The sequence below is a fragment of the Saccostrea cucullata genome, unplaced genomic scaffold (assembly GCF_032062105.1).
Source record: "Saccostrea cucullata isolate Sc308-1 unplaced genomic scaffold, CSIRO_AGI_Scuc_v1 ctg694, whole genome shotgun sequence".
Classification (NCBI taxonomy): Eukaryota; Metazoa; Mollusca; class Bivalvia; order Ostreida; family Ostreidae; genus Saccostrea; species Saccostrea cuccullata.
Genome location: NW_026918847.1, coordinates 41,032 through 67,813, shown reverse-complemented (window position 1 = coordinate 67,813; position 26,782 = coordinate 41,032). Strand labels below are relative to the sequence as shown.

Genomic DNA, 26,782 nt, shown 5'->3' with positions numbered 1-26,782 from the left:
GTTATTTGTAAGAACTTAATTAGTGGGGTATGCATACTAAATATGAAGTCCCCATCTCCTATGGTTCAAAAGTTATGGCAAAAAGTAGAAAAAGCTATTTTTAGTTTAATTGTCACAGTCATTGACCTTGGTGTTGTTTGAAAGAACTTTATCAGTGGAGTATGCATACTAAATATGAAGTCCTTATCTCCTTATCTCTTATGGTTCAAAAGTTATGGCAAAAAGTGGAAAAAGTGGAAAAAGCTATTTTTAGCATATAGGTCACAGTCAAGGTCACAAGGTCATTGACCTTGATATCATTTGAAGGAACTTAATTAGTGCAGTATGCATACCAAATATGAAGTCCCTATCTTCTATGGTTCAAAGGTTATGGCAAAAAGTGGAAAAAGCTATTTTAAGTATAAAGGTCACAGTCAAGGTCACATGGTCATTGACCTTGGTGTTGTTTGAAAGAACCTTTTTAGTGGAGTATGCATACCAAATATGAAGTCCCTATCTCCTATGGTTCAAAAGTTATAACGAACAGTTGAAAAACCTTTTTTTAGCATATAGGTCACAGTCAAGGTCACAAGGTCATTGACCTGATGTCATTTGAAAGAACTTTATTAGAGGAGTATGCATACTAATTATGAAGTCTCTATTTCTTATGGTTCAAAAATTATGACAAACAGTTGAAAAACCTATTTTTAGCATATAGGTCACAGTCAAGGTCACAGTCAAGGTCACAAGGTCATTGACCCTGATGTCATTTGAAAGAACTTTATTAGAGGAGTATGCATACTAATTATGAAGTCTATATTTCTTATGGTTCAAAAGTTATGACAAACAGTTGAAAAACCTATTTTAGCATATAGGTCACAGTCAACGTCACAAGGTCATTGACCTTGATGTCATTTGAAAGAACTTTATTAGAGGAGTATGCATACCAAATATGAAGTCTCTATCTCTTACGGTTCAAAAGTTTTGGCCAAGGTTAAAGTTGACAACAGACAAACAGACAAACAGATAAACAGACAAACAGACAGGACAAAAACAATATGCGCCCCAAAAAATTCGGGCGCATAAAAAAACATCGCATGCTGGGAAACACCTTGAATTCTTATGAGTAATTTATGTACATGTCAAATGTGAGAGTCATATCTCATCTCAATCAAAAGTTATAAGCAAATGCAACATTTTTGAAAAGTAGGTTAGGCTTGATCGCTTCAAGGTCAAGGTCACAGTGTAAAAGTCATGATTTATTTGGAAAGGTCTTATCACAGGTAATAATATACATGCATTATGATATGAATGCCCTATCTTTTCTCTTTCAAAATGATGAATTTATAACAATTTAATTTTTTTGCAAGTTGGTCAAACTTCTAGGTCACATGTAAAAAAAAACCAAAAAAAAAAACCATGCCATTCTCACAGGTAAATATACTAATACATAAGTTTAATATGAATGTCTCTTCTCAATCAGTAGATATGACCGTGATAACCAAGGTTAAATTTATTGAGACAGATGGACTGAGTCTGACATACAAATGTACATATTTCTATATGAATTGGGTAAAATTGGCCCAGTGGTTCTAGAGAAGTTAAAAATGTAAAAAGTTTTCAGACAAACAGATGGACAACACGTCACGACAGACATTATATGCTAAGGAAACCAAAAAAGCTCAAATGAGTGTTTTGAAAGGGTTACAATATGGTTAGAGTATTTGAAAAGCTGTTATTTTTCTTCCAGAGATATGCATGACCAACATGTTCATGTTTTATATTTTCTTTAGTGATTTGTTTGTTTGTTGTGAATACATCTTCCCTCATATGGAGACACCACCAAATTATAATGAAGATAAAATGTGGTTGTGAAACACTGATGTCCCTGTATGGAAGCCTATGGCGAAGGTTTAAGTTTCTCAAATATATCTCAAACTCAAAGGTCAAAGGGTTCAAATTGTTGGTATCAGAAAAAAGTCTTGTCACAAGGAATGCACATGTGAAATAAAGAAATCCCTAGTAATTCCTGTTCAAAAGTTAATTGCCAAGGTAAATTTTTTTTAAGTGGTTCAAACTCTAGGGTCAAGGTCAAACATATTTATACCTGTTGACAGTTCACAATGAATACAATATGTCATGATAAGTATGAAAGCCCTAGCACCTACTGATCAAAATTTAGGCAGAGTTTAAAGTTTGGTATTTTTCTTGTAAAAATGTGTATCCCATGTCAAGCGATCAGAGGTAAAAATTAATGGTACCCAAATAAAATTTGGGTACCATTAAATTGTTATTAAATTGTCACAAGAAATAAACCTATAAAATGTGGAAGCTATTTGTATAGCCCATCCCACTTAAAACTTATGGGCAAGCTAGCTAGGATTTAATTTCTGCAGACTTATAGACAGACATACTATAAACACAAGAAACAAAATATGTATAATAATTAGTCAAATGGAAAAAAATATACTATTTAACTGGAATAACAAAATACATTGTTATTTCAGGGACAGGAAGTGGGTAGGAAGATTGGAATCCCCCCTCCATCCCCCCCCCCCATCTGACATTTGCTTTGTTATTTAAACAAGACTATATACTGTAGCAAGTAAAAAATGACTCTTGACATCCTCTCCCTATAAACTTAGAAAACATTGACCTCACTATCATAGTTTTTTTATTTGTTTATTTGTTTTCATTTTTTTTCTCCTGCTTGTCGCGAAATTCTGGGCTGGAATTTTTTGACTGAGATGTGAACCCCCCTCCCTACTCCCGAAAAAAATTCTGGATCCGCACCAGTATTGGCAGTAACTGAATGTCACATCGACAACGGGAGATAACTTCACAATATGAAATTCGTCTAGTGTGGCATGCGATGATCTTTCACCCTTTTTAAACTTTAACCTAATAGTTTGGGTGTATTTTACCCCCCACTATACTAAAGCTTCTACTTACCGACTCCCTGTGTCTCAGCTTCATGAAATATAAATCCAATTATAACTCAAAATGAATTAATCCAATGCACACCAGACTGCAGCCATGTGCCATTTTGGCGAACCTTCGTCGATTCCATCACCTTATCAGATGAAGTGGGAATCGGCCGAGGTGTGCCAAATGGTGTTTAATCTATAAATATGATAATGGGTGACGCAACGTGATGTGATGTAGAAATTTACATGTTCACATGTAGAGTACAAGAACAAATTATAAATTAATTCATAACAAACGATATTAAATTTTAATAAACCTTTTCCATCTAGCCTATTCCAAAAAGTATGTGCTGTGTGATTGTGGTGTCGAGGGTGGGGGGGGGGGGGGTAGTAAATTTAAAAAGGTCCTATTATGAGCAAAACATATATCAAAATCTAATTTCAGACGCGGATCCAGAAATTTTTTCCGGGGGGGGGGGGGGTCCACCTCAGTCAAAAAAAAATCCTATCCCAGAAATTGACAATCAAAAAAAAAAAAAAAAAACCAAAAAGTAAATTTAACCCAAACGTCAAAAACCTATATCGTGGGGGGTGGTTTGGAGTAGTGGTGACTTCTATTGCCGCAAATGTTTAACTTTTCATACTTATTTTACACATATTCGTGTTTACCAGGGGGGGGATCTGCATTTTCCAAGGGGGGTCCATTGTAACTTTTTCCTTGTTTTAGTATATACATTTTTTAACCTTGTAAATTCCAGGGGGGGGGGTTCTGAGTTATAGGTCACAGAGTCTGAGAATTTCATACTCAATTTGATGAATACATGTAAATTATAGAATTTTTTTGACTATTTCTTTGGAAAGCCGCCCAATATGTAGGAGCGTGTATTTAGAGGCAAACACCTTAGTGCGGGTATTACTGTCTCATGACAGCATCTAGTTTTATATGTTAGTCCTATAAAAAAATGACCCCATTGGAAAATGACCCCCTTTAAAGTGATACAAAATTTATAACAAGTGAAAGGGGAAAATATGCTGAGTGTATATATTATAATTGTTCTTCCTACGAGTTATTCATGCATTTGTTCGAATAGATTTGATCTTTCTTCTTCTTAGCACGTAGCCTAGGGGTAATAAAATTCCTCATTTCTCTCTGCTGAAATATTGACAAATCAGTTTTAAGCAATTAACAATCAATGAATTAATCTTCATTTCTCTGATAAAGGAGCAAACCTAGGAAATCAAAGATTGTACATGTTAATGGATCAAACAAACGCTGGAGATGAAATTTATGAATATAATTTTCTATACTGACTCAATTGATACATTGTTTCAGAAAAAAAATTGTTGGGGAAAAGTAGAAGTTTGTTGAAGACGAATTGATATCGTTTTGTACAAATAATTTATTTGTTCGAATTAATAAGGTTTCATTCGGACAAGTGAGTAAAAATTGAAATGGATGACAGGACGCACTTTGAAAAAATTACGCACTTTGAAATTTTTTTTCAAAGTGCGTTAACATTGGGGCAAAATCAACACACTTAGATTTTTTTTTAAAGTGTGTTAAGTTTGGGTCACACTCAATGCACTTTGAAAAAAAAAATTCAAAGTGCATTAAGAGTGTACAACATCATTTTTACCATTTGGACATTTCACGCACTTTGAAAAAAATATGTATAGCACAAAAAACTTTCAGACTTATATTTAAGTATTTAGAGAATCAATTTGTCCTAATTATATCTTTCAAAAAACGTTTTGAATTACATATATAGATTAACCCTCATCTGGAACAAGGTGAAGTTGAGTATACATAGAAGGTCTCTCAAACCACCTTTTTTTTTTTACTTAGGTTGCATATTGAAAGTAAAATCTCCCCCAGGTAAGCCCCAATTTTAATTCCTATATTATGTTTATCTTTGAAAAACATTTTTGAGAGTATCCCCCTTCCACCGGTATTGATGCCTATGCTACACCCAAATATATGTATTTGCTTAACTGTTGTGACGTTGAAAACTTTCAATTAATTTTAGTTTACAATAATGCATGCAAACTGGAAAATTAAGTACAGTAAACCGTCATGAAGTGACCTTATCACCGAAGATTTATCCAACAGCTTCAATTTTTTATCATACCTAAGATTTGCAAGAATATCAACCATACACATTTTTTCAAAGTGCGTTAAAATGATCGATATCAATGCACTTTGAAAAGAAATTTTATTTTTTAAAATGCGTTGATTTGGTCCCAAATTTAATGCCACTTTGATTTTTTTTTCAAAGTGAGTAATTTTTCAAAGTGCATTGTAACAACGCCTCGATGTTGTATATTTTTTATAAACAGCATCTTATACATGCAGACTATCACACAGCATTCATTATATTTCTTAATTTTGTTTTACTCCACCCTTTTACTCAGTTCTGAGTATATTTTTAGAGAATTTAATATGAAAATCAGAGCAAACATTTTTATGTTTGTAACATCTTCTTTATACTGTATCATATTATGAAAAATTAATTGAAGATCATTCCTTTCTATGTCTGATTCGGGGGTAAATAGTTTTACCGTGTCCGTCTTTATGTCTGTCTGTCTATCTAGCAGTCTGGTTGTCTGCAAAAATTAACCTTGACCATAACTTTTCATTCATTAATTAATATGTGTATTTCTTGTGACAAGACCTTACTTTGGGTACCACCAAATTTGACCTTTTGACCTTTACCTTTGAGTTCGTCCCATTTGATACAAAATGCCAAATTTTTACTTTGGCCATAACTTTTAACCGGTAGATACTAGTACTCTCATACTTCACAAATATAATTTTTTGGCATGACCTTTCATTGGATACTAAAATCTTTGACCTTTTGACCTTGTTCTTGAAGATTTCCGTACCTTTGAAAAAAAACTTTAACATTGGCCATAACTTTTGAACGGTAAGGGCTCGTGTTTCCATACATTTGCAATCGTAACATTATACTTTTCTTAAGAAACAACCAACTTTGACCCTTTGACCTTTGAGTTTGACCTACCTTTCAAAAAGAAAATCATTAGCCATTACTTCTGAACAAGTGGTGCCAAAGCTTACCTCATTTGCAATTATATTTCTCGTGAGAAGACCCTTCTTTGGGTACCAATATATTTAAATTGCATTTCAGAAAAGTTTAATCTTCACTATGTTGACATACAGGGCATAGCTGTTTCACAAACACATCTTTTTATATGTAAGAGGAGTTACAGATAAGGAATGGAAACCTAAAGCGTAACAGACGGACGAACATCCCAATCACTAAATACCCTCCCGCTTATTAAGCGGAGGATAAAATAATATAAATACTGTAATTTTTTTCTGTCAGTGCGATGATTTCCACAATCGAAAAACAATGTTTACCTACACTGTAACCCTTTAGGCTCGATAAATCTTTTCCCCTTTAGATTCTAAATCATCGCATTGACCCTAAAATATAGCTATAATTGTATAATGTGATGAGATCAACATATCATCAATTTATTCCCAATTAGTTCAGTTGTGCATTTTGGCCAATATGCTTCTTTGTCTACTTTTTTTGCCCCCCTAACATTTTCAGCTTTGATCCACAGGGAGTCATTTTCTACGGGGTCATTATTCGTCACGTAGATTCTGCCAATTTTTATGGTGGTGACACTTTTTTTCTACCGCCAAAAGGGTCATTTTTCGACGTCGAATAATGATCGCGGGTCATTTTCGCAGTAGAATATTGACCAGGGGTAATTTTTTGCTGTCGAAAAATGACCCACGGTAATTGTTCGACAGGGGTCGTTATTCGTTTTTACACCGGATCCATGCCCAGTGTGTTTACGGAATGTATACATAGTATAACAATGGCTGCATAATTTGAGTTCACTCTTATTTTTTTTCGCTTTTCCAACTAGTGTTTGACCTTTTTTTTTCTTTTTTTTATTGTTTCTTATCCTTATCGGGTCCTATCTGGGTACATTACATAGAATTACACAGCATTATAAATAAAAGGGAAAAATGTGAAACTTTGCAAAAATTTACAGACCAATTGCAGCTGTCAATGATATCGAAAATCTGGATTTTAATTTGTCGTGGGAATTGTTGTGTACAAATTTGAAAAGTCGTAAGTTTTTTTAAGCTGTTGATTTTTGTAAAATTTTGTGATTTCAAATTGTCCAAAAGTTTTTAAAAATTTATATTTCATGCACATGGTAAGCTGCATACATGTATTTGCATTCTACAGTACCGACCAGACCCAACCTGACACCAAAGCAGTCCCAGAAAGCAGTCCCCGGGACTGCTTTGGGACCGCTCTGGGACTGCTGTGGGACTACTCTGGGACCGCTGTGGGACTTTTCTGGGACCGCTATGGGACTGCTTTGAAAAGCAGTCCCAGTTGAAAAGCAGTCCCAGCAGTCCCAGCTGCCCCTGGGACTGCTTTCTGGGACTGCTTTTTTCACTCATGTGTGAAAAAGGTTCTGAGTGACATGATAGCTCCGCCCTTGTGTATTCTGAATTTGCAAGCTCCCTGTTGTTTTGTTTATTTGCAACAGAGAGGAGTTTAAACTGTTTAATACGCAAGGATTTCTTACATTGATTTCTTTTAATAAGTAGAGATTATTATAGTTAATTCATATTTTCAGGGAGTGTATACTTACACAAATTGATGTGTAGTTCAGAATAAATAAAAAAAAATAGTAAAGTTGATAAATAAGAAATTCCTGAGAAAATTTTTATCCCTAAAAATAAACTACAAGTTTATGAGAAAATAATAGCTAAATGTGGGCTCTTACAAATTATTTAATGTTAAATTATGTACTCAAAATTTGCATTGATACTATTTAAAAATAATTATTACAGTTAGATATAAGATTTTTTGATTAAAATGCTACATATTTTATAAGGACCACGCTAAAAATTAGAGTATTCCACGTAAACCTCAAATAAAACCCAACAATTAATTAAATGACCATGAAATAAAATTATGCCACCATTCTCCCGTAACATAAACTATGTGAATAATCAATGGGGAATTAATGAATTACCAGTAGCTTTTAATTTATAAACAAGTAATTAAAAGAATATATTTATTTTTTAAAAAATTGAAAATACCGGGAATTGTGATTTTTTTCTTTTGTGTTTTGCTAGTGTTTACCTGGCCGATTAATGTTTATAAGATGGTGTCAACACCCATCGTTTCAATCGCCTTTGGACAGAAAAATCGAGACATGTTATTTGGGTATTTGTATCAGTGTTACACTTCATTGAACATGCTGGTAAACAATGACCCTAATTTCAATTTATTTAATGTGAAAAAAATGTGATAGATGAAATGTGTATAAATTTCTTTCGGGATTAATTAATTTTGAACATAATCGGAAGCTTCCATTCTGGTGCTTTACAGATGTACTCTCTAAAATTTACAAATAAAACACTTAAAACTAAGTTTTATAGAACTAGGCATTAACGATAATTAAATTGACATGTCAGTAAAACTAATCATGGCTGAAAAATAATACTTGGAAAATTAACAAGAATTTTTTAAAAGCCCCAATACTTAAGAAAACTCTAAATTAGAGTATCCCGATAGTCTAAATTGGCCATATAATGATAAGATCTATTTAAAGCTTCTTCTGGTGAAAAATAATTAATTCACGTTAAATTTTCTGTATAAAAAATATGGGAACCAGTATCAATCACAGAAGAATTATTAATATACCCAAGAATTGTGATTATTATATAAATATTCATGTTCAGTGTAATTGATATACACATGTATGTACATGTAAGTGTGAAAACCTTTTTCCTCCAAAAATATAATTATTTCAATTTTTATGTGCGTACACGTTCTGTTCATAAATGACCTTCGCGTACAAGTAAGGATTCCTGGCATACTACCCAGAATCAATTTCTACTGCCTTTTATAGTTCCATTGTTTATTGCAAATCTCATTTCTGAGTTAGCTCCGCCCATTAAATTCATAAACCCCGCCCACTGGGACTGCTGGGACTGCTTTCTGGGACTGCTGGGACTGCTCTCTGGGACCGCTGGGACTGCTGGGACCGCTCTGGGACTGCTGTGGGACTGCTCTGGGACCGCTGTGGGACTGCTTTAGCAGTCCCAGAAAGCAGTCCCCGGGACTGCTCTGGGACTGCTTTGTGTCAGGTTGGGTCTGGTCGGTATTGTAAAACTTCTATGAAAGATCAGAGTTAGATTCGTATTGAAAAGTATAAGATATTTTATGTGAATCAATCTAACAAACCTACAATCGAATCACACTTTTCTGTTTCATTTTGAACCTATAACTATTTTGCTGCACCATCATCATTTCTTTGGACCTTTGTATGAATGAGGAAAAATGAAAGTTGAGAGAAAACACTTCTCTTATCATCGAAACTTTATCGATAAAGAAGATTGATGAGTTGTTCATTTTGTTTACGGTAAACAGGTTGAATCCAGGTCACACATAACCCTTGGTTCGTTCGGGGTACATGTAGGCTTCGGGTACCATTTCAGAAATTTTTGGACCGCTATGGGCGCGGCTTTGGTGCGGTCCCGGTTCCCTCGGGCTCAGTTCTATATCCCCTAGCGCAAACACTGTGTTCGTTTTCTGGGATCCCGCCGCCAGTAAGCCTTGCTCCTTGTATATTCCAATACAGTAATGGAATTGTATGGAATCGATCATTGTTGTTTTTCGCGTCGATTAACACATGTACAGCGTACATGTATACATTGACATTATGGAGAACTATGATAAATTTTCCAAAATTCAACAGTACATTGGCGTGCACTCATAGTTGATTTCCTTAGAATTTTGATCATAAGAAATTTCAAGCAATTTTACAGCGAGCTATTAGGCATGTAGTTTTCTTTATTTATAAGGCGAAAGCAGAGAACAAAAGACGAGGAAAAAAAAGTGTTGAAGTAATTTCAATGTATCGAATTGTGTGCAAGTGAAACTGACATATCTAAACAAGATACTATTCAAATTCATGCGTTAAATACACATTGAAAGTTCATAATAAACATTTACCGAACATTTTCTCAAGAAGAAAATCACTAAATCACGCTCAGAATTATGGAGCGAATATAATTTTAATTAGAATGAAAAATTAAAATGACAAATAATAATTGTTCTCCCGATAAAAATTTATTAATATACCCCGTTCCTTTTTCACATACATACACATTTATGAAATTAAAAAGTATCGTTAATCATAAATATTTCATAATATCTAAACATAAATATATAGAAGACCAAAATAAGTTGTGTTTGTGAAACACTATGCGCCCGACGGCAACCAAGTTCGAAAAAGTATATTTTTAGCATATTAGTCAAGTCAAGGTCACAAAGTTATGGATCTTGGTGTCATTTAAAGAACTTGATTAGTGAAGTATGCATATCAAATATGAAGTCTCTATCTCCCATGGTTTAAAAGTTAAGGTGAAGGTTCTAAAAACTATTTTTGTTAAATAGGACACAGCCAAGGTCACATGGTCATTGACCTTGGTGTCCTGTGAAAGGGCTTACATGCCAAATATAAAGCCTCTATTATTCTTTGTTCAAAAGTTATGGCGAAAGTTATTAAAGTTTGCCGACAAAAAAGCTTTGTGTACAGTATAAGTCAAGTTGAGGTCACAGGGTCATTGACCGTGGTGTCATTCAAAAGAACTTAATCAGTGGTCAGCAAAACAGAATATGAAGTGCCTATCGTTTATGGTTTAAAAATTATGGCGAAGGTTCAAGTTTGCATAAGATATATTGTTAGCAAATAGGTCACAGTCAAGGTCACAAGGTCATTGACCTTGGTAGAATTAAAAAAAAGCTTAATTAGTGGAGTAATTATACCAAATATGAAGTCTCAACAATGCATGGTTCAAAAGCTATAGCCAAGGTTAAAGTTTGCAGACGAACAGACGGACAGACAGACCTAAAGGATAAAAGCAATATACGTCTGGGATCTTTCGATTCGGGCGAATAAAAAGATCATAACAGTGAAAGACTAGATTGTAATAATAGAGACGTAAATCGCATAAAATTAGGGAAATATCCTAGCTACACGTATATAAACGGTCATCTGCTTAGCACCTCTCTTAAAGCCTGATGACTTTTGATCAGTTTCTCTATGAGTCGTCCTCCCCATCCTGTACTCAATTTGATTTCTATATACCTGCTGCAGCTTTTCTTTTTTCAAGTAATATACAGGGCCACGTACATTGAATTCTTTCATGCCGAATTAAAGCTGAACACGACTCGTAAATAAGCATACGCCATTTTCGATAGCATTATCTACGATACATCAATACTAGGGTATACCCGTCGCATTCGTTACACCTAACTGCTTTATTATCACGTGTTTCGGCGTGGAATTGCGACCCGTGTTCATGCTGGTCATCTTGCCTTACCTTTGTTTATATTTCATTGCAGTTACGTTTATCTGTTTTTTTTGTATACTTCACTTACTTACAACTACATATATAATTGTTAACTTATTTGGTATCTTATTTGGTATCTTAATTTTCTGCATTAGACGAAGTATTCCGCTATTATTCTCGATACCGAGTTCTGTATAGCATACGTCCCTCTTCAAAGTTGTCGACTAATTACACTGAACAGTGACTAAGTTCTGTCCTATTTATAGAGGTCTGCAGAGTAGCAAGACTCGAGAACAAAAATGGCGGACAGATTCCTTTTACGAATCGTGTTCAGCTTCAAGAAGATCAATAATTTTGATATGAATTTTGAATAATATCGATGATCAACGCGTTGTTTGTTTAATCTCTAATCCTGATTGACACCAAACATTTGTATGTGTGTGTTTAAATACTTATGTACTTATTATCGGTATAGGTAGTAAAAATGTAATTATTGTTGTTTTGTTCGACCTCGTCTGAAGCTAAACTATCAATAAGTAAAAACGTGGAAAAACTCTTCTTAGTTTACATTTCAATCTATGCATATACATGTTTATGTTAATTTTCCTTAATCTTCAAATCACATTGTAAGAAATTCATTTTACTTACTCAAGAGAGCTAATAATCCCAAAATATGCATTTGAACAATCATCTTTTTTTCTTTTTTCTTTTGCTAAAGATTTGAAGATACTTAATGGAAAAGAAAGTAAGAAATATCGGCAATCTCTCTGACTTAATTTCTTCTAAAGTGGTATATTGATCATTAAAAAGATTTACTTTTATTTAAATGATGAAAAGATTGACTGTTGGCATCAAAAATGTTTTTAAAGTGTTTTAAATAAATCAATATTTTCAGAATGAAAGCAAATCAAAATAGGATTTCTTTGAAATAGCTTTGGTTTGGGAACAATCAGCATTTAAGATTTTATGGAGCACAATGTTTTCTTTATCTAAAAATAGGATATTTGCATCCAGTAAATTGAATATGGATTTATTTTTAATTCATTATTAATTTATTCGGAATGATAGATATATCGTCGGCTTCAAAAGTATATGTTTTTATTTTTTTATTGCATAATGTATTTTCATTTTTGCCTTGTTTATATACGTGCACAAATCCTATTAATATTTATAATTTCTTTTGATAATGACTATACAGAAAAAATATGTCAAGGTTAATTGTTCATGATAAACCACATACATCTTATAATGCTTTGAATAAAATCATTAGATTAAACGTTGGACAAGATAGGATAAACCCCCTCCCCCTCCACCCCTTGGTCTCCGATATTTGGTATCTCCAGGAACAATGCAATATCTCATTATTACAATCCTACTATCATCTTTTTTTTTTTTTTTAGAAAATGTGTCTTCTTTCTATTGTAGGGTAAATAAGTTACAGAAGGGTAGCAAAATATGTCATTTCCGATTTTTTTCATTTTGATGCCAATATTAATCAGTTTAATAACATATTCCGTTTCAGAACACGCAGAGCACAACCTAGCCAGTCTACCAAATTTTTATATTTCATGCACTACTAAGTACTAATATTACCTAACCTACTATTTGAATTATAATTAGGCATTTTGAACTGTTTCATGGATTACTTTTTGTTTTTGCATGATCATGAAACAGTGAACTGTTGACCGGACCACAGAATGAACTGTTGCCTGATTAAAGCGACATCGTGAAATTAAATCGTTTTGATGATCACTATTTACCTGCTCTATAATTAATCAAGTTTAAATAAAACACACAAACAATCAATTTATTAAGTATTACTTAAAATTAAAAATATTAATTTAATCTTTATATTATGTGTTCAGCTAATTAATAAACAAGTATGTAAATAAACAGATGTGAAAACTTTTTATTGATTGTTTGTGCGTTTTGATTCCAATTAAATTAAATATATAGTAGATTAGGCATTCCAAACTTATTCAATGACTACTCGGTGCAACAGTCAAACTGTTGTCCCTCGGTAGTGGGGTAGCAACAGTTTCCCAGGTCTCCCCACTACCTCGGGACAACATTTTGACTGTTTACCTCCTAGTCATTAAATAAGGGTATACTGTACGATGATTCTTGTGTATAACAATCTCAGATAAGCAAGCTTTTGCTCTATGTTTCTCGAATTGAAACGTATCTCAATTTTTTTTATGAATTTCCTTTATTTTTTTTTAGGAATTTCAGTAATATATCAAATTTTTAAACTCTCTTGTGGCTTCCCTACACTCTTGGAATCTAATTTATTGCCGGTTTTGAAACAAGCGAGACTTTAAATTCCTAAAATAAAAGAATCACAATTTTAACTGTTTAACTTTTGGTTTTTACATCAAAAAGGAGGCCAAATGTAGCATAACCATACCATGGATTCCGTTTTAAAGTAAGTAATTATAACTTCACTAAATTGTTGTCCTGAGGAGATGGGGTCGTTACACAAAATTGACTTATTTAACATTAATAATAATAATAATTAAATATGGCATAATTAAGCAATGTTTTAGGAAAACATTAAATTTTCAAAGATTTTATGGCCTACCACTAAATCAATTTTCAAAAGTTAAAATCAATTCAGAAAATTTGCTTAAATCAACATTTTATAAAAATTTCTAACCAATCTCTAGATATAGTTGATTTTTATATATAGAATGTAGGGTAGATTTTATACAACATTTGTTTTAATTTTTGATTTGTTAATGTTGGTATAGATCTTATCACAAATATGTCAATGGAAGATTACTTATAAGAAAAAATCGCAAAACCCCAGGGGTCTATATCGAAAGGGGGGGGGTGTCCTGTCGTCAAGCACCTGTGGACCTAGTGGTTACTGAGAAAATTTTTATTTTTTTCCTATACATTTCCATGTAAAACTTGGATTCTAAGTCATGGCCTCATTCTACCCCTGGGGTCATGAATTGAACAATTTAGAATCTACACTACCCCAGAGGCTTTCACACAGGTTTTTCTGGCTGTGATTCTTAAGAAAAAGAATTTTTCCTTTTATATTAAATTCTATGTATAACTAATGGCTTCCCTATTGTGACCCTGCTCTACCTCCAGGGATCATGATTAAATTATATAGAATTTGCACTACCTTAGGATGCTTCCACATAAGTTTCAGGTTTTTTGGTCCAGTGGTTCTTTGACTTGAGAAGAGTTTTAAAGTTTTTTCCTATATATTTCTATGTAAAACATTGATTCCTTAGTGTGACCCGGCCCAACCAGGGGGGTCATGATTTGAACAATTTAGAATCTACACTAATCCCAAGATGCTTCCACAGTTTTTACTTTCTGGCCCAGTGGTTCTTGAATTCTTTTTTCAAGACCCCACCCTATTTTTGTCTCTTCTTGAATAAATCCCTTTGTAGGGAACTTGGCCCTTCATTTTAAGAATTCAAACTCCTCTTCACCCAAGGATGCTTTGTACCGGTTTGGTTAAAATTGACCCAGAGGTACTGGAGAAGAAGTCGAAATTGTGAAAATTTTAGTTGAACATGCAACGGACAAAATGTCATTTGAAAAGCTCACTTGAGCCTAAAAACTAGGTGTTCAAAAATACAAAAATATGCATTGGCTAAGTTTAAGTTAGAATGTCATACATTTAGGCCTTGTACATGTAGTATATTTTAGTTTATACATGTATGCATCACATAGAAATTTGAAATGTTCATCACACATTTCTTTGCTCAGAATTTACAGTCCAAGGAGTGGGAAAATGTTTGGAAAGAATATTATTTTATTAATTAAATTCTTGGAAGTCTTAATTCTTTTTTTTTTTTTTTACAAATACCATGGAGAGAGATGGCTCAGAAAAAAACATAAAAGTTTCTGATATTATTTTTTATTCATTTGCAGTATTGTTGAAACAACACATGTCAATTTTTGTTTCAGTGCCGTTTTGAGCGTGGCTACATTTTATGCAGCAACACAATTTTAAGCTTTACAGCTTACTGAACAACTATTTGTTGTCTTATTCATCCTTGGATCTCACTAAAAACACCCTTATAAAGCAGGTCAAGGTCTTTTGGGAAAACAACTTCAGAATCTTGTAGAATCAATCAAGAGAGGTACTGTTACTCTGAAAATATGAAAAAGGCAAAATCAATGAAGAACAGAATTTAATAGCCCCATAAAATATACTTGTAAAACCTGGGATAATAATTGTTCATTATTTAGTATATTAAAAAAAACTACAAAAGCAGAAAAAAAGATCAACAATCCCCATGAAACAGTGAAGCAAAATGATTTTAAAAAATTTATTGTGATATAAATCATTAAATAAGTAAAAATTGCCACTTACTTCATAGATTTATGGTGGTCAGGATAAATTCACCCATAAAAATTTAAGCATTCTTCATTTCCTCTGCTTGCAATCTGTGTCTGCTGTTGAGACGAGTGATTTCTGACATACCTGGAGATTACATGAACAAGTGTTCATCTTTAAATGATGTAAAAGTTTTACATCCGTATTATACATTCTTGGATATACAAAAAAGTAAATAATACATCTCAATACTATGATCAAGTCTTTAAAATGTTGAGAAACTCTCAGGCCTCTTTTTTGGGAATTTAAGGAATTTCAGTTTTGGGGACAAATCTTTGTTGAGTAAATAAAAAAAAGGAAAAGAAAAACATATGATCGAGTTTTAAATAATATTTATTTAAGGGAAACATTAAAGCAAAGGTAGTTTCTAATGTTTGAATAGCACATACAAGTATTATATTGATGAGGGAAGGGGGAGGGGGGTCCACAACATATACAGTGTACCCATTTACTGTTGAAAATGTACACTAAAAGTTGCCCCCAACCGGCCCCTCCTACATAAAATACTAGTAGTATTTTTCTACAGATTGTTCTGACAATTTTCTTCCCTTTTTTATTTGCTCGTCTTCAAGTTTTTTTTTCCCGAGATAACTTGTCCTACATTTACATACCCCCCCCCCCCTCTTTTAAAACGAAACGTGCTACTTGCTAATTTTCCCTCCTTGCTCACCGGTTTATAAGGACCTGAGTCTACAATGTTTATGAAGATAAAAGGAGAAACTTTTCAACAAGAGAACATTTTTATTCAGAATTAATAATGTTGTACCGACAACGACATGATGTAAACATCAAGATGCATGGTCTCATGTAATACGTGTTATCTTTTTAATTTCTCTTTATAGCTGCAAAAATACATCATAGATATCCACTTTATGTAAATTATTATTGAGGTGCAGGCTTAAAATAGTAAAATATACAATATATTAGCAATATTTACCCCAAAGTCTGCGATGAAAACACTGCAGCTAATACGACCGGAAGTCTTTCTATGCCTCCCGGTGAGGGCGAAGCGAAAACATGAAGCTAATTTGGCGCGAAAATGAGTCAGCAGTCCCTCTCTTATACGTCTATGGGCTAAGGAATCTATTTCGAAGGGAATATTTTGTGAAAGGCTACTTGTGATCAGTAATAGTGAATGGATTGTTGTCTGGGAATATCTTCATTCGTGAAAATTGATCACCAATGCTGAAAAGACACAAGAAACACGTCCGAAGTTTGATGATAAAAAGTTGGAGGAATTTCGGTCGCTGAAAAGGGATGGATGGATTTGAAGGATCGAGACACTTGTCCGAGCAAGTTAATTTGCAGTTTGATCAAAAACATTCTACGATTTCAGTAACTAAAGGTATACTTATCGTAAAACACTGATAAACACGGAGACACTGGCGACAGCTTTACATCGAACTACGAAAACGCCGAGGTGTTTGGCAGCTGTTCATTGCATGATTGCAATGATATTTTCCAACAGATTTACACATTTATCGTGAGTAGAGTTTAAAGATAGAATAATAGTTTATCAAGAAAATTTATTCAAAGGTCTACCCAAAAAATAAGGATGAACGTTAGAGACTGTGCAGCTGACAAAAGTGAAAAAAAGTAAACAAACGCTAGGGGGGGGGGGGGGGTTCTCTATGTACACAGGTTGAATCGATATCCAAAGAACTGAATGAAATACGTACTTGTTTACATTGTAAATAAAATAATTATCATTTTATTTGCTTATTTTGTTCATTTTTATACATGAAAAGCAAGTAAAGCAGGTCATATTATACATTTATTGCATGATAGTGAGGGAAATATGAAGACTTTTTCAGCCAAGAAAATCATATTCCCCGAGGGCTTCGCCCGAGGGGAATATGATATTTCTTGGCTGAATAAGTCTTCATATTTCCCGAACATTCATGCAATGAATTGTTTATTATACCGAAACAAGCAAAACCTTTGAAATAAACATAAACTTTCGAATTCGGCACCGCTCTCAAATTCACTTTCATTGTTAACGTAAAGTTTTGTGACGTAAACCAGGCTATTGTGACGTCTACTACTCTCGGGAGTTTTCGTTCAACGAACGAGAATTATATTGCGGGAAAATTCACTAGGTGTTCCGAAGAGGTGGAATATGATGAAAAGCGTGCCGACGACGGGAAATATGAAGTTTTACGGCCCGATCATGTGATAACCTAGAACCAATCAGATAACGCGGTGTGTAGAATATTTATAATGAGGTATAATAATATAATTTATGTACCGGTAGATATTATTGCTCCGTGTGATTAGGTCACGTATTGACCTCTGACCTCTGACAAACTTCATACAGAATACGCAAGTTTCGAGATTATCTCCCTTGGTGCGCTCTTTCGTTGAGGAGGGGAGTTTGGTTGCCGCGTAAACAAACAGGTGGGACAGATATTTATTATTGGATATATCGCATCATCGATAAACGTAGTTTATTGTAACTATATAATTGTAAGGATGCGCTGTTCAACTCGAGAACAATCGAATTAAAGTAAAGGTATCATTTTTTAAAGCAAAAAAATAGGAACAAAAAGAAAATTCAGTGGATATGAGATTTTTTAGACGAAGGAAGAGATATATGGACCTCTAATAAATACGGTAAACATGAATCTGATCATTACATGTCGGCAATTCAAATGAAACATTGATTTTTTACCTTATGATGACTTCAAAAAACCCACTAACTATTTAGAGAATGTTTGTACAATCAAGAAAATCTTTTACTTTTATGAAGACCGCGATGTTTATTTCGTTTTCAAGTACCCTATAATTGAAAGTAGATTTATAAATATACACAGTTGAGCTTGATAAAATCATAAAATGCATCACTGACTAACATCTTTATCTTTCTATAACATTAACGTGAATTAAACCTGAATATTATAGCCAATTTTAATCTAAATATTATGTTTGGAGGCGAAAATGAATTATATTTTGAAAATAAATTATTTATTTTTTGTTTAATAATTTTCTTTAGTGTATCGATTCTAAATATTTCACTAGGATTCCGATGAAAATGTGTTTAGCAGATTTACTGATGCCACGGGAGATAACTCTTGTGTCGCAAATTTTCATAAAAACGTCTATATATTTTGCCAGAAAACTTCTATTAAAAGTGTTTTTCCCAATGATTTTATTTTTTAAACAAAAAGATGTAATATTTCTAGATTTATTTAAGTGTGAATTATAGTCCCGTAAATATTGTATTAGAAATTACAGCTCTTTGTTTCTTACCTACTTTCAATGGTTTATATAGGGGAATTCAAAAACACAAAACACAAGGATATTTTACGAAATAAGCAATTTTCAAACAAATCTTTAGTTACATTATTGCTTTTGGACTACACTGATATTGTTTTTAATAAAATACCAAATATTCCTCACATTCGATGTGCCGCCTATTAATACAACACTGCCTGGTTTTTCGGTGGACTGCCTCTTAAATAAGTTGAAGCTGCTATTAACATAAAAGAACTTGTTAAAATTAGATAATAATTTATTTTCTAGTTACAATATAAAATGCAAAGATTAAACAGTAAATAAGCTCAAAATTACATAGAAAGTATATTTATAAGAGAGCTAACAAGCACCTCAAGAATTACTGCTGGAATGCTTGTTAGTGGATATTTTGGAGCAACAACATGGAACATTAGTCCCTGACGAATGAAGATAATCCTTTATATGTAACATGTGTAATGATTTCAATAATGTAATTATAAGAAAAAAAACTATATTTGTCTATTTAATTGGAAACAATATTTGAAATTCATGAAAGAAATTACTATCATTTTTAACTGTTACATGAACTAAACATATTGTTTTTAAAGTTGCAAAATTAATATTTTCTGAGGTTTACTACATTATATTAAAACTTAGATATTATAAGTGTATTCAACAAGAAAATTTAATAAAAATATAATTTCATCTTGAAGTCAATGAAACTTCGAATTTCTGGTCGGATGTGATTGAAACGTCCTTGTTAAATAAAATTAAATTTTATTCTTAATGCTAAAAATGGCTAACTTTTGTATTTTAATGACTTTTTTTTACTTTAGTCTAGAAAAATTCAGAATGAAAATGTTTGAAAGGAGAAAACACTCAAAACATAATGTCAGTCCGTACTCAGTGGAATGTGCAGACTTTAAATTGAGCACACCCGGTGAATTTTAAACATAAACATTAAAAGAGATGGGCCATGTTGAGAAAAACAGTTTATGTTTTACCGGTGTATTCAATTTTAAAGAACACAATAATAATTTGTGAACGTGCAAGAATGTGTTAAGCAAACCAGTCAAGAACTTCGAAGTTTCTATAACTTAAAATAATCCCCCTCTTAATTCTGCTGAAAGTAATGCTTTTAGTCAGAACAATTTTAAGATAACTGTCTTAAATATTTATTCTTTTTAAACTATAAGTCTACAAACATGTTGTGCACTCTTACATGTAATTGCATGTTACAAAAAAATCAAACATTTTTGCATTTCTGGCAAACACATTAAAAAAATGGACAAACATCAAACAGTATTTTTTAATGTCAGAAGATAAATAATTATTTTTTTCTCTGTCATTTCAGGTGTGACTCCTGTTACAGCCTATGAAGTGGGTACAAAACATATCTGTGGAGTCGTCTTTGGTGTCAATCAAGACTTACGCTCTGGGCTCCAAGTAAAAATGGTATGATCATATTCTATGAACCTAATGTTAACTTTTGTCGATACATCTTTTCGTTTCTACGAAATGAGGAAATACAAATCTAGCATTACCAAACAACAACACCTTATTCTTTACAGTGTGACATTTTAAGTAATTGACAATAAAAATAATATTAGATTATTTACAATATACATTAAGAAAAATTCGGCTATTTTGAGTACTCTGTGGCGTTTTAATAATTTACTGGGTGACTTAATTAGATATAATTCATTAATGTGAATGCTCAGCAAGAGTACGGACATTTTATTTTGCATGTATAAGTGCAAAAACTACATCACGATTAACGATCACAGGTTGATAAAATCAAAACAAAACAATCAAAGAAAAACCCCAATGTTTTTTTAGAAACACTGTTGCTCCCGTATAGCAGTTTTGAGGGACCGTTAAAGTTTCTGAAAAACAATCAATATTTAAGATGAAGAAACGAAAAATGATGTTATTAAAAGAAAGAACTCTTTTCAACAAAAACATCTATGAACTTCGCACTCCGATTCCAGTGTTTGAGTAGATATGATGCCATTTTGTTATGACATTTGGTGTCAAATAGGGACACGGACACCTCATTACATGCCATTCAAAAGTAAAGATAAATTGTTTTTGAAACCTAGGTCAAACATGAAGTCAATGTGTCCTTTGAAATTCTCTTCAAAAGTGGTAAGGAAATATAATATTATTTTGTATTATTTCTTAAAGTTTATGATAATTATGCAAAAAGTCCTTTTATCAAAGATGTCAAAGTAATTATCAGGTAATAAGATGAATATAAAAATGTCATTTTAAGCGTCAAAAATACTGAACAAAAATTCGAACACCAGTGTAAGCTAAAGAGAAGAAATTATTCTGTTCTCCAGCGCATAAATGAAGCAGAGCACACCAAGAGCTAATTTCTGATAACAATTTTTTTATTGAATTTTCTTTAGATGTACTGATTATTAGTTTCACCGAAAATGAAGCATTTCATGCATTGCTGATTAATTAATAAGAAAGTATTATTTATACACTGCATACATGTACAGTGAAAACTGTCTAATCCGACAACTGAATATATTCCGACACACTGTTAATTCTGACGTTAAATTTCTTTTCCATTTTATAGTTTTCCATGTTTTTAACACTGTGCAATCCGACATCCTCTCTATTCTGACACAAAATTTGTCTGCCAGTGCATGTCGGATTAGACAGGTTTCACTGTATTTCGTTTTGGATACTTTATTTTAGGAGCAAGCGGATGCATTTTGTTAATTCTATTTTTCCTTTACCTTTTGGATTTTTTTGTATACTTTTGTATAATTGCATGTAGCGATAATACAAAAATTACCTATCAGTACAAGTCATCTAGATTGGTTAATTTGAGAAATAAAAAAAATGTTTTGAAGTATCAGTATTCTTCATGACATAGTATAAACTTTTGAATAAATGAAATTATCATCATTGAATCGCTGTTCAATTACAATATTCGCCCTCGTGGCGCAGTGATTAGAGCGTCTGCTCTAGAGTCGTGAAGTAAGGAGTCAATCCTAACGCCGCTGGTTCGAATCCCACTCACTGAAGGACGTGGAGACCGGTCCTTCGGATGAGACCGTATAAACCGAGGCCTCGTGTGGCAGTAGGTTCTGGCACGAAAAAGATCCCTCACTTCTCAAAGTCCCTGAGTGCCGAGCCTGGGACAAAATGTGTAGCCCTCCGATTGCAAGTGATGGCGTCTCCAAACGATTGAAAAATTCTCGAGAGGGAGGTTAAACAACACACAATCAATCAATAAATCGATTACAATATTCTGTGTTTTTCAGAAATAGTTTTGCATGCTTGTTCATACATAAAAACCAACCAAATAGAGGAAAATTTAAATACGTATACGAGTATGTAAGTTCCAAAGAGTCTTTTTATTATGCTTATTAAGTTCCATATGTACCAATTGCTATTCTTAACAAAGAATACTTTAAAAGATTTTTTTTCAAATGATGATTCGTTGAACAGACAGTGATTTTGAGCATAAAAGTGTCACTAGACGTACAAACTACACCTGCATAAAGATTATATTTGTTTTTGGTTCTAACTGTTTTAGATTTACATGCTTGAAGAAATCTTATAAATCATATGATAGCAAGAAATGAACCAGAACGATAGTAGTATCCACTATTTCCTTCTCAAATTTCTAAAGCATACATAATGAAACGCTTTTTTAATATCTTAAGAGCTTTTTAAAAAGACTTTCACCTAATATAAAACATTTGGAAAAAAATCAAATCACTGCATAAATCGACAGAAAATGGTATTTTATTAACCAAGAATTTTTATTTCAAAAGTGTAAAGAATTGTTATTTTACAATGTCGTATATTGATTGATTGTATATTGTTTAACGTTCACTCAAGAATGTTTCACTCATATGGATAAGTCCCCGTTTGCCAGTGAAGGGCTTCAAATTTAGTCAGATACTCGGAATTCAGGGCCATTGAGCAGTAAGCTCGAGGATTCTTTATCGTGCCAACGCCTACCATGACATGGGATATAAGTTTTAAGATCATGTTCGAAAGACCGATGACTTTCACTTCTATTGCCAACCGCTGGGAGAAGGAACAGTCACTACCTATGTTTACGTTTTTTGGTTTGACGCTGCGTCGCGATCGAAAACCGAAACAGGGCTTCACGATCAATATAAAAAAGTCTTATTCCTTTTGACACAGTTGCTGCCTAAATCATGAAAGGAGTTGCAAATAAGGGCAATGGATTTTTTAGCACGACTGTCATAATAATTAATCCATTACGAGTTGAATAAAATACATATTGGCTAAAATTTTATTTACAGTCATAACACTAATTTTCTTTAATATTCATTTTCAAAGCGTGATGAGACACATAAATTTATGTATTCATCGTATTGAACAACATCATGTAAAACTACTCATTTATTTTTATCCTTTCAAATTTAAGGAATAAACTTTCAACAACATGAATGTATGCGATTATACAGGATGTCAAAATAAATTGATGTAAAATGTAAGCCGGAGTCGGGATTTTTATAGATAATTCTTACAATGATTACAAAACTGGTAAATTTAAAAGTTTTTTAAACTGTGCAGAGGAGAGAAGATGCTCTAATTACTGATCTGCATGCATGTGCGCTACAGTTGAATATTTAAGATGCTGATAAAATCCTTAGGTATGGTTTTGATTTTAAATCTATGTAAAAAATAAAATAAATGATACGCGTATCGTATTTTGTCACCGTTCTTCCTTATGTAAACGTATTTGATGTTCCAATCTACTAATGAATATTAAAGTGTTTAAGAGATTTTTACATTCATTATCTTATACATGTAGGAAGTTGGAAATCAATCTTCAAGTGTTCCAAGTTATACGGAATGCTGAATTTCGTTTCACACTCCTAAAGCATGTATACATTTATAACCCATAGGGGAAAGGTTTTGCCCTCGTTCTTCTCAAAGTAAAACATGTCTAAAATTCCTAGAGCAAATCTTTTTGCTTTCGAACGTCTGATGTTAATGTATTGTAAATAAAAATAAAGCGAGAGGTTCGATATTTTTTATTTGAGTTTTATACTTTTGAATTCTTAATATAAGTTTTGAGATTTGATAAAATTGCACGTCAAGGCTTTACTTTTGATTTATTTTATGACAAGAATACGTCTTGTAGACGTTTTTTAATCAATATTCAAATTAAAAATGAAAGGAAAACAATAACAAGTAGCTACAGATCTTCTGTACTTACGATATCGGGAACAAACTAGAGGTACTGTGAGCAATGTGCTCACTAAATGATACCCCTCGCCTCTCATATAAATATAATGCATGACAGTGTCCATGTTTTACTGTGGGAAACCCAAATTATGCGTCGGGTCAAAACGTAAAATAGGAAGTGGACAATGGCAATATGTAATAAAAAATATGTGAAGGTTCCATCAATTTCATTCAGTGGCATAGTGTATGAGAAGAGTTGCGGATAAAAGATGGGTACCCAAAAGTGTAACAGACGGACGAACAAACCGATTACTGTACCCTCCCGCTTTTCAAGCAGGAGGTATAAAAAGAAGAAAAAGGGAAATAGTATTTTGAGCTATTAGGTTGAACAGTTTTAGTTTCAGTAAATGTAGCATATACAGTATTGTACCCAAGTTTATGTGTCTTGGGAAAAAAGTAAACGCAATCAGCACTTTTACCTTAATGAGGAAAAAACACTCAGCATGGATTTTAACAAAAAATATGTTTCAGATATTTTCATTGTCACTGAAAAATACCCACGTTGTTTTTATCATTTAGAAAGAAACAAAGAATATAAATTAAAGTAACAAAAAATATACCTTACAAAGTCAACTTGCCTACAACTGTTTATAGAAATTTAACTGTTGTACAACTTCAGAACTTAAAACATGATAAATAAAAAGGCAAATATTTTGGTCAGCAGACGTTCAAATAATTTGCTTTTCTCTTTAAAGCCCAATTAAAAAAATGTAAACGATTAATTTCAACCATTAAGAATGAAGAAAATAGAGTGGGTATACAATAGTAAAAGAGACAGTCTATATATATATATATATTTTTATAATATTGCAAATGTCAATGGGTTAAGATGTACCAACAGATGGAGAAAAATTCAATTTTTTTCCTAAAAATTAGAGTTTAATTCCTACATGTATGTTAATTTAATTTTACTAAATTAATATCAACCATGATAGAATTTCGAACCAGATATATCCTCTTCTTGCAATTGGCATAAAGAATTCATAACGATTATCTTAAAGTAAACAGCTGGTTACCTGCGATTTAACAAGAACTTAACATTGTATTAATTTCAGTCTTATTTACACACGCACATTTAAATGCCGTTTTTGCGTGCGTCTAAATTTTACAAACGTTCTATGGTAAAACGGGACACTGGAGTTTTCATTATATATGTACTTACAGTTATGATTTTAAAATATTATTAAAAAGCTTTAGGTGAAAAAAGGAAAGCTGGAAAGAACAATCTTAAATTCCTACCTCTTGATAAACACAATAAACAGCTATAAAATATATTTTTCTCAAATCGTCAAATACTTTATATTTATATTTAATCAAGGTCAGTCCTATTTATTTGTAGAGCTTACACTGAACAAAAGAACATTTTATGCGGAAAATCGAAAAAATGGGTCTTCTAATAACAAAGTGAATAAACATATATGTACATACATATATAAGCAAATCAGCTTCAATTAAAAAGCTAGCTTAAAACACTATCCTTTAAAAAATATCGTTGTACTTTAAAGAATGAGTGTTTGGGAAAGACATTCAAAGGCCTACATTTGAATATCCATTGAATCAATAGAATATTTTCATTTGTCATGAATTTAATTAATATAATTACGTGGATGAAAAGTCTACTTGGGAACAAGAAAGGTCAATATTTCGCACTTTCTCTTTATCACTGTCTTTAGTATCCTCAAAAGGAATAGAAGACAAAGAAAAAAAAGATGATTATGCAGTTGCGGGCTATTGGAATACTAGCTTTTTTAAGTAAGTAAAGTTTGCTTTCAATATGATTTGAAGATTAATGAAATGGTGTAAACCATTAAATGTTGCACATTTCTACTTTTAATAGTCTAGCTTCAGACGAGACCGAACAAGAAACAGATATTACATATATTACTATGTATACCGAGGGTCATTCAAAGAGTGAAATGCACGGTTAACCAACATTGTAACGTCAATATCAACATCGAGATACATGTTGTTTCTCTAAATTACTCTTCTTTTTATTTCCATACACAGTTTGCAGCGTCTTCTACATGAATAAAAAAGTATCTAGAAAACTTAACACCTAATTTACTCACAATTGTGCAAAAAGTTTTAACCAGATTGTCAGTATTTTCGAATTCTTTACCGCGTTACTCCATTAGTTCGCGAAAGTGATGCGCACATCACGTTAAATGCGTTCTTTTGTGACAAGATTTTCAATTATAATCCGTGTTTTGCACACCACCCATCGTCTGATTCAAACTCGCTACCATTCAAAAATTGCATTTTCCATTTTATACAATTAGACGGCTTTTTTTTTTTTTTTATACATTTCCTGGTTTATACATTTAAAAAAAACTTTGTTAAAGAAGATTCCCGAATACTAAGCACCATTTTATTGCTACTCGCTGCTTCGTGACGTACTTTAACGTTATGTTTTTTCCCCTTTTTAAACCAAGTTTCTATGTATTTGGAAATTTATATTTTTTTTATCGAATTGATTTATTACATTACCTGAATTACAACAAGGTTTAATTTAAACATGTTTGTTTTATTTCAAATCAGCTACACCTGATCCCACCTCTGATGTTTCGGAGGTCTGTGTTTGCTCTGCTCTTATTTTGTATATTGTTTAATGGACGTTGAGATTGAATACTGTTCGTTATCTCCATATCCTTCTACATTTCT

At 32.6% G+C, this 26,782-nt stretch overlaps 1 protein-coding gene and 1 long non-coding RNA gene across 2 annotated transcripts in view; one reads left to right on the top strand and one right to left on the bottom strand.

The window, feature by feature from the left end:
• LOC134272334 (uncharacterized) overlaps positions 1-26,782 on the top strand; it is a 101,239-nt gene that overhangs the window by 61,751 nt on the left and 12,706 nt on the right. The window lies entirely within an intron of this gene.
• Positions 15,269-16,631, bottom strand: LOC134272359 (uncharacterized). Its single transcript, XR_009993174.1, has 3 exons — positions 16,572-16,631; positions 15,611-15,721; positions 15,269-15,388 (listed from the first exon to the last, which is right to left on the bottom strand). It is a non-coding gene; the product is annotated as an uncharacterized LOC134272359 (long non-coding RNA).